Raw genomic sequence first — 10,177 nt, forward strand, 5'->3', positions numbered from 1 at the left:
ACCCAGAACTTCCTTCTGTGACTCTGAAGGCTGAAGAAGTCCTGAACTATGTGGCATTATTAAGATACAATGTTTATAGCCTTACCTTCTGCCCCTCCTTGTCTCACTTTAGCAGGGCAAAAAATTCAGAAATATTCTCTTGCGGGGGGAGAGTCATTTATGCAGTGTTTGGAATAAATGCACAGAACAATGCAAATAAGAACAACAACAGTACTAATGAAAATGGAAGTCACTGAAGACTTATTAAGCAACTCTACAGCTACTCTAAACAAATAATAGCACATATTAAGCAAATTGGGGTAAGAAGCAGGACCAAGGATGATATATAGGTTTGTTTACGTAACAGAAATATTATTTATATTAAAATATACTGGGCTAGAGTTTCCCAAGTGACATGTGAGTGCGTATGATCACAAGGAGGATGAAATTGCTTGGAAAATTGCATGCCTTCCTCTTAAGGCCTGTTGAGGGAATCCCTGCATTGCATTGTCAGGAGTTCTCAGATGTTATTAAGCCATTGATTTTTCAACTGTAGTTGTGAAGTTTTCTCATTTGACCCTCACTTCATCTAGCTCAAATGTACCTGTATTGAGCCTCTGAGGCTACTATCGTAGGCCCATGGCTCTCTGCATAGCTGCAGAGAACCTCCTTCTCTGCACAGTAAAGGAGTTGCAAATATTAGAATGACTCCACTCATCCAGACATGCCTCAACAGGACAGGCTGTTCAAAATCAGAATTTGCCTGGGTAATGCCAGTCATCCAAGCCTGTTGGTTTATTCCGACATTTCAGCTTGCTGCCTGGCTCTGACCTGATGGCTTAACAGCTATTGCTCTGCCCTGACAGCTGCCTGAAGCTCCACTTTGACAATACATCTTAACCCTGGTGTTTGCTGCTCAAAAAATTAGGGGAGTTAGAAATGAATAACTTTGTGAGGGGCGGGCAAGCGTTGCAAAGCTGCAGTTGCACTGGATTTTCTCCTGTACGTTCCTTGCGTTCTCTTTGCTCCCAGCTAAGTCACCGCCTCCAAGACTTCAGATAGCAATGCAGTTCTGGAGTAGGAACCTTCATCCTCACAGGCTGAATGTGTCCCTCCAGGCTTCTCTGTCTGACCCACATAATTCTCACAAGGCCACACAACTCACTCACCCTGCTTCTCACCTGAGTTCCCTTGCATCCCTGGATGGAAGATAAAAGAGACTGCGTGTCTATCCGTTGCTCCACCAACTCTTGTTTCGGTTCTATTCTCCCCCGACATGGGGTCCTTGGATGGTTGCCCAGAAGGAAATGCACCTCTTGGCACTGAGAAAGTTTCTCCACCTTTGACGTAAGATGAACAGGTATGGATTCGGTCCGAGGGGAAGATGGATGAATGATGGCTGGTCTCCGCTACCCTGTAAGATGTTGAAATAAGCCAGCTAGAGAGTAACTTTACAACGTCTTGTTTTCCCCTTATTTCTTGTAAACACTCAGCAGCACTTTTTATTGTGACCGCACACCCCAGTCATTTCAGGCGCAGGCTCGGTTTCTCCTGGTTGAACCCCCACCCCACCCCGGTGCATTAAATAATTAATAAACCTCTTATCTGCTTGTTTGTTCCCCCCTATTCATGTGTTTTAAGTGCATTTAAGTGCTCAAACAATGGACATGTGGATAGGTTGTCAAGAATAGAATGTTCCCGTTCTCAATTCCATCTCTTTCATTCATCAAAGGAAAGAGGCAGAAGGCGGCAAAGAAAAGGCCGGGGTTGGGCGGGGGGAGGTGTTTGCGTGTTTCACTTGGTGGAAAAGCATCAACATGTCTGCCACATCCAGCGATCTTGGTGTAAAACAAAACACAAAAAAGCCAGCGCTCTGGCGGTTTTCAAATGTTTCATTTGTGCTTCTGTTTCGGCAATAACATAATTTGCATCTGCGTGCCTCATGCTACATTCTAAACAACCCATTGGAGGCAGAAAAACGACCCTGCCCTCGTTTCATCGTGAAAGCTGCCTTCAACAGTCTCTTAGCAAGGGAGGGAAAATACATTGCCTGTGACTAAAATGAATTCTGTTGGATCTTGCTGCCCTAGAATATTTAGAAAACAAGCTAATGAATTGGTAATTTATTTGCTTGCACATAACTAATATGCACATAACTTTGGCTGGGTCATGCTCTGTGCTTCCACCTTGCTAGTCTATTACTATTACAGAGGGGTTTTTGGGCTAACAGGCATGGCCAAACTTGGCCCTCCAGCTGTTTTGGGTCTACAACTCCCATCATCCCTAGCTAACGACCAGTGGTCAGGGATGATGGGAGTTGTAGTCCCAAAATAGCTGGAGGGCTAAGTTTGGCCATGCTTCGGTTACTGGTATAATATACAGTGGTGTAGCAACCCCCCCAGCACCTGGGGCGGAGCTTTTTTTGCCCCTCCCAACCTTGCCTTCCTACGCTACTGATAATACACCCATATTGTGAAATAAACAACATACATGATCAAAAGCAAAATTCATATTCATTCGTTCAAGGTTTGTTCTCTCTCTCTGTTCTATTATTTCCAAAGGGTAGCCACGTTAGTCTGTTGCAAAAAAAACCCTAAAATCTTCTGTCTCCTTAAAGACTCACAAAGTGGATTCTAGTCTATGTGAGCTATACCCATGGCAAACATTTGTTAATCTTTAAGGTACCACAAGCCTTGTTGCTGTTCTATTTTATTCTATTTGCCTTTCTGTTCAGCAGAACTGTGCTTGGGGGCAGAGGATTGATTATGAGTAGCAAATTTCATGAAACATTCCTGAGACAAAACAGAAATTCTGTGCCTTCTAACATCTACATATAGTTACCATATATAAATGACTGTTTAATACTCCTGCATGATGGATGTATTATCCCTGTATTATGGAGAAAAGCTTGATACTATAATGCTGACTCCAGTTTACCTGCCAAAATGACCCAGCTTCTCCATTCCAGAGTAGCTGTTTGGTTAAGTTTCAAGCATCTTCTCCAGGTAGAAAGACTGGAATTTCATTCCTGTTCCTTCCCCTCCCATTCCACCCCCCCTCCTCATAATATTGTTCATCAGGTGTATGTAGGAGATTTCTCCCCCTCCACACCTTTCCTTTCCCTGGATTGGAGAAGCATTCATGGCCCATCTCCTGAAATGTTCCTTGCTTATATCCTTCCTTCCTTGACTACTGTAATTCGCTCTACACGGGGCTGCCCTTGAAGCTGTCCCAGAAACTCCAGCGGGTGCAGAATGCCGCAGCGAGGCTCCTCACAGGGTCTCTGCCATGGGAGCATATTCACCCAGTGCTTTTCCAGCTGCACTGGCTCCCGGTGGAGTACAGGGTCAGATTTAAGATGCTGGTTTTCACCTTTAAAGCCCTTCACGGCCTAGGACCTTGTACCTACGGGACCGCCTCTCCTGGTATGCCCCACGGAGGACCTTGAGGTCCATAAATAGCAACACCCTAGAGGTCCCGGGCCCTGAGGAAGTTAGATTAGCCTCAACCAGAGCCAGGGCCTTCTCAACACTGGTGGAACGCTCTTTCTCATGAGACCAGGGCCCTGCGGGATCTGATTTCTTTCCGCAAGTCCTGTAAGACAGAGTTGTTCCACCTGGCCTTTGGCTTAGAATCAGTTTGATTCCCTCCCCCTCTTTCTTTTTTCCTTTCTCCTCCTGTGAAGAGGCTGCATCCTAATGTTTTAATGTTGTATTTTAATCAACTTGTTTTTATTATTGGTTGTTAGCTGCCCTGAGCCCGGTCTTGGCTGGGGAGGGCGGGGTATAAATTAAAAAATATTATTATTATTATTATATATTGCATGCATCAAACCAACCTTCTTGCCCCAAGCAATCAGACTCCATGATCAACAGCCAGGCTGCAGGTGATGTTTCCTCTCTAGCTTGGGCACAAACTGCAAGGGACCTGCTGCTTTTTCCTCTGTTATGCAACAAACCAAAGACAGAGAAGACTTGCCAGGATGACTGATCTGCAGTTCCAGAGACCGGTGTCTGCCCTTCAGGAAGCACCCCAATAAAACACGGTTATCTTGCCATTGGGATAGAGTGTTAGACCTGCACCAGATTCCCAGTGGGAAAGGGTTGTTGATTTTTCAAATCAGCAGAACTATGGCTAATGCCGGCTGCGGTTCTTCAACTCATTTTTACCAGACTTTCCCCCTCTAGACTATTCTATTTTCAAATAGTTCTTAGGAACAGTTTCTGAATTTTGATAAAGGCCTTTAATAATGGGGAATCTGTGGGAACAAGAGGTGTGTCAAGAAAGATAAAACTCATTTTATCAGTGCATTCTGCTGTAGCTCTTTATGTTGTTTCAGCTGCACATATCTATAGGGATCAAGGTGATAAGCTCCTTTGAGGGGGGAAGGGAGAACATTCAGGTTTATATTTAGAAACTGGAACAGGATGTCTACATTTCATCTTCACTCCCCCCCCCCCCCTTTGGCCATGAACTTTGATTGCACAATGTGAGGAGCACAATCCCGTTTACTTAAATCTGCCCCACTGAACTTGAGGTGTAAAATATTTAATTTTATCCAGACCGAGTCCATGGCTTGGTAACTCCCTCTTCTGCCTGACTGTATCCTAGTGCTGCCTCTTGGTATATGGAAGGACAGGGAAATGAAAACAAGAAATCCGTGACTGAGAAGAGTAAATGTATGAGGGGGAAAGTCTTATTTTGCATTATCACAGCTCTTGACTCACTAAAAATCTTTTTAAATGCATGAGCTATTTCCTAATGGGTGGAACAGATGTTGCTGATAACATTTTAATGGCTATTTATTATGTCAAGTCACTCAAATTGCACTTCTACTCCCCTTAGCAGAGCAACTAAGGAGGCCTTTTACCAAAAGGCAAAACGGCAGCATTGCCAGGCCAGCCTATAATTCTGAAACTTTCATAGGTTCAGTCTCTGGCATCTCCAAGTAGGGATGAGAATATCCTCCATCAAAAACCCTGATGAGCTGCTGCCATAAGCGTAGACAATACTGAGCTAGGTGACCCAATGATCTGACTCAGTATCAGGCACCTTCCTGTGTTCAAATAATGTAACCCTAAAGGGAGTTTCAGCACATTATACAAATCCGCATTCTACTGAGGCCAGTGGAAAACCTTCCCCATTTACCGTATTTTTCGCTCCATAAGACACACTTTTTTCTTCCTAAAAAGTAAGGGGAAATGACTGTGCATCTTATGGAGCGAATGCGTGGTCCCTGGAGCCGAATTGCCCAGGGGCGAAAAGCAGATCATGCCTTTTTTTTTTTTGAAAGAGGGAAGTGGGTGTTGAAACAAAGCCGCTGATCGCAAGTGATCGGAAGCGAGATAAGAGACGCTAGCAATAAAGGAGGCTGTCTGGGAGGGGGGAGGTAAAAACAGCAAACTTGCAAGGAGAGGAGACAGGAAGACTAAATCAATGAGGAGAGAAATTAGAAGAAAAGGAAGAGCAAAAAACTGCTCCAGCTAAGGAAAAGATACTAAGGCAAACAAGAGGGAAGGGAGTGTTGAAAGGAAGCAGCTGTTTGGTGGGGTCGGGAGATAGACAAGGGACGTTAGCGATAAAGGAGGCTGCCTGGGAGGGGGAAGGTAAAAGCCCATGGATCCTCAGGATTTTTGCATTGGGTCACCCCAAATTCACCATCAGATCACATAGCATGTCCATGGCTACAGCTTGCACCAAAAAAATCATGCACCCACTGTTGCCTGGGGCCGCAATGGTGCAAAAACATGGTTACAAAGCACAGATCCACATGGATTCTCAGGATTTTTCCATTGGGCTACCCCAAACTCACCGTCAAATCACATGTCTGTGGCCACAGCATGAACCACAAAAATCATACATCCACTGTTTTGTTCAGAATATTTTTTTTCTTGTTTTCCTCCTCTAAAAAACTAGGTGCGTCTTATGGCCAGGTGCATCTTATGGAGCGAAAAATACGGTATTTTAATGAATCTGGATTACATACCATCCAACATTTCTCCAATGAAAATAAGGACATCCTATCCAATCATCATCATCATACCCCAACCATCTGATTAGGTTGCCCCAGCCACTCTGGTTGGTTTCCTATATAAAAACATAGTAAAACATTTAACATTTTTTTAAAAAAACTTACCTATTCAGGGCTGCCTTCAAATGTCTTCTAAAGGTTGTATTGTTACTTATCTCCTTGGCTTTGGGGTGTGTGTGTTGCAGAAGTTTATGTGCTCCAACATTTCTCCAGTGAAAATAGGGACATCCTAAGGAAAACCGGGACATTCCAGGACCAAATCAGAAAGCAGGACTGTCCCTGGAAAATAGGGACACTTGGAGGGTCTGGGATTACACTGGGATGGGTCCTAAAATTCCTCCTCAGAGGACAAATGACGGCCATCCTTGGTACCCAGTCCCAACTATGGGAGCTATGGGCTCCAGACATAGTAAGCTGCCCTACAATTTTATGCTTCCACAACCCAGGTGTTTGTTTTTGGTCCCTAGGCCTCACATACCCTGCAACATTTCTCCAGTGAAAGTGTCCTGTTCCATAAAGATTATTTTACTAATTATACCCCACACATCTTACTGGGTTGCCCCAGCCACTCTGAGCAGCTTCCAACATATATAAAAACATTAAACATTCAAAAAAACTTATCTATAGAGGATTGCCTTCAGACGGCTTGGGGGTCGGATAACTCCATACCCTCCAACATTTCTCTGATTAAAATAGGGACATTCTAAGGAAAAGTGGGACATTCAGGGATCAAATCAGAAACCGAGATGGCTTTTCTAAATCAGGTAAGTCCCTGGAAAATAGGGACACGTGGAGGGTCTGGACCTCAGTGAAGCACGGTGCCTAAATCAGTTTCCCATTCTCTGGATAACTTTCTTTCTGCCGAAAAATCGTAGGCCCACTTGGTTCATTGCTGCAGGTGCGAGAGGAAGAACTGCTCCCGGCAGAGGTGTTTCTGTGCACAAGTTGTTGGAAGGAGGGCAGGGCCCCGGGCAAGGGCTCACACAGAGATGCAACAGGCGGCCTCCTTCCGAGGGCAAGTAATCTTGCTGCGTCTCTGCCTACCAGAAGTGATTGAATCTCCCAGTCACATCTGATGCACAAATCACAGCAGCGTCGCTCCCTCTCCACCACAGAGGCCGCAAAGAAAGGAACAAGGCCAGAGCGCTAGGTCTCCTTTGTGAACAGCCGGCTTTGTGGGTGGGCACTGGGGCTCACAAAACCCTGTAGCTATTAATGAGTTTCTCGCAGCACATTAGCAGTTCTCCTGCGGCACAGCAGCGTGCCCGAGCACAAGGCTTGGGAATTGCCTGCATGATGCGGAAACCCCTTCAGCACAGCAAGAGCCACTGCCAACTCCCAGCGAATCCTGGTCGTACTGTTGTTGCTCCTCCTGCTTGCAGTCACTGCCTGTTCAGCAGCCCTCTCTGAGCACGCAGGCAGAGACCCTCCAACTGTCCCTATTTTCCAGGGACAGTCCCGGATTTACAGAAGCCGGTTTCTGATTTGATCCCAGAATTTCCCACTTTCCCTTATTTTCCTCGGAGAAATATTGGAGGGTATAGAGTTAGCTGACCCCCGAGCCATCTGAAGGCAGCCCTGTATAAGGAAGGGTTTTTTTTAATGTTTAATGCAATGCTTTTTTTTTTAAGCAAAAAAGGTGCTGGTGCTGCTACCCTTAAATACCCTCAGCAAAAAGCACTGGTTTAATGTTTTATTATGTTTTTATATATATTGTAAGCCGTCCTGAGTAGCTGGGGCAACCCGGTCAGATGGGCAAGGTATGCAAGGAGTGTATGCAAGGAGGGTATGCAAGGAGTGACCACTGTGAGGAGCCAGAGCAGCATCCTGCACTTGGAAAGAGGGGAATTGAATGGGCAGCAGTGCGAGAAACAAGGAAGGTGGGGGGACACAAGGCATCTTGGCCAAGGACACCTCCCAGTATACCGGTATATCCCCAAACCTGGAATCAGCACTGCTTGGTCCAGTCACTCCCTGTTTTCCAGGTCTCTGTGTTGCATGCATCTTATCTAGTTACTTCTCACTTGCCTTTCATCATGATGTCCTAGGGTGGGTGACATAACCATATAATCGTACAATTAAAATCAAGTAAAACAAGTATACGTTATAAAAACAAGCAAAGCCTTTCCCAGACAGAAGGAGCGGAGGTTAAACGAAGCAGGAAAGGTGTGTCCCACAATGATATCTGTCAAAGGCCAGGGTAAAAAGTTGCATCTTTGGTAGAAGGAAGAAGCTATATATCATGTTTTATTGTGTTTTTAATATTCTGTTGGGAGCCACCCAGAGTGGCTGGGGAAACCCAGCTAGATGAGCAGGATATAAATAAATCATCATCATCATCATCATAGTTCAGCTGGTTAGAGCATGGTGCTGATAACACCAAGGTTGCAGGTTCGATCCCCATATGAGACAGCTGCATATTCCCTGGATGAGCCTCAGGGTCCCTTTCAACTCTATGATTCTGTGGAAACACCAGGCATAGGAGATGTCCCACAATTTATGGGTTGCCTCAGAGGAAGTCCCCCCCACCACCACATTTCCCTGCACTTCTGAGATGCTGGAACTAAAAGCGTAAGAACAGCCCGCCGGATCTATTCCAGCATCCTGGTCTCACAGTAGCCATGTGGATGCCCAGGGAAGCCCACAAAAAGGACCTGAACCCAACAGCATTTTTGCCGCCTGAGATTCTCAGCAGCTGGTATTCAGAAGCATACGGCTCTGAGGGCAGAGGCAGAACACAGCCATCATAGCTGGTAGTCCTGGATAGCCTGATCATCCACGAATTTCACGCATCCTCTTTTAAAACCGTCTTAAGTTTGTAGCCATCACCACTTACTAGCAAATGGGCCTCTCTCTACCAATTTTAACACCTGAAAGGGTTGGAAGTGGTCTTTTAGATATTTGCTACCTACGTCGCTTAGGGCTTTAAACACCAGCGTGAGTCAGTTTTGTCACCCTTTATCTTGGCAAGAACAACAACAACAAAGCAAGCAGGAATAAAGATATAAAGATGATTGCCTATAATTTTCCACGGCACAAATTCATGTCGGTGATGACGAAGCTTTCGGAAATGAGTCATTCCGAGCTCCTAGAAAGTTTGCCCTCTTCTTCAGCTTAATCGTGTCTCTCTGACATAAAGATTTAAATGAGCCCAGCAAGAAGTGTTCTGGGGGAAAAATAATGTTCTCCCCAATGTTATAAAGAGCAAACTGTATTGTGGCGCACGGTGCTCTTAACAAAAATGTTTGTCAAGCTGCTGCCTTTGTAGGAAGGAGGAAAGCGCAATCGCACCTTTCCAACTCATGTGTGTCTCTTTTTCTCTCTGTGTGTATGGCATACAGCTAGAGAATGAATGAAATGCAGGATCTGAGCTCTGAATAAACACACTCCACCCTGGATTATAGTGAGCTGCTAGAACTTGGATCTGTGGTACTTCACAATCAAACATTTGTGTGTTCCAAATACAACTGCAGCTCAGTCCTTAAATTGCTCTGCCCACATCTACTTCTTATTAAATGTCTCCGGAGAAAGTCTGGCGGGCTTGCCAACTTCCTCTCCTTTAAGCTCCCACTCTTGACTCTCAACTCTGCCCCTTTCTTTTCTAATCAGCTTACTGGCTATCTCCTGTCAACTTCCCCTACATTCAGTTTCTTCCTTAAGCTCCTCTCCCCAGTCTTCCTCTTTGTCCCTTCTCAGGAGATTATCCAAAAAGAAAAAGAAAAGTAACATCATCTCCTAAACAGCCATCTTTTCCTTCATCTGTACAAGAAAACTGTCTTGTGGGCTTCCTTTCTCATGCAGCAGCTCAGTCCCGTTTGAATTGTTCATTTGGAAGAAAGTCCTACTGAGTCCAGTGGTAAAAGGTAAAGGTACCCCTGCCCGTACGGGCCAGTCTTGACAGACTCTGGGGTTGTGCGCCCATCTCACTTAAGAGGCCTGGGGCCAGCGCTGTCCGGAGACACTTCCGGGTCACGTGGCCAGCGTGACAAAGCTGCATCTGGTGAGCCAGAGCCGCACACGGAAACGCTGTTTACCTTCCCGCTGGTAAGCGGTCCCTATTTATCTACTTGCACCCGGAGGTGCTTTCGAACTGCTAGGTTGGCAGGCGCTGGGACCGAGCAGCGGGAGCGCACCCCGCCGCAGGGATTCGAACCGCCGACCTTTCGA

This window comes from Podarcis gaigeae (genome assembly GCF_964106915.1).
Source record: "Podarcis gaigeae genome assembly, chromosome: 4".
Lineage (NCBI taxonomy): Eukaryota > Metazoa > Chordata > Lepidosauria > Squamata > Lacertidae > Podarcis > Podarcis gaigeae.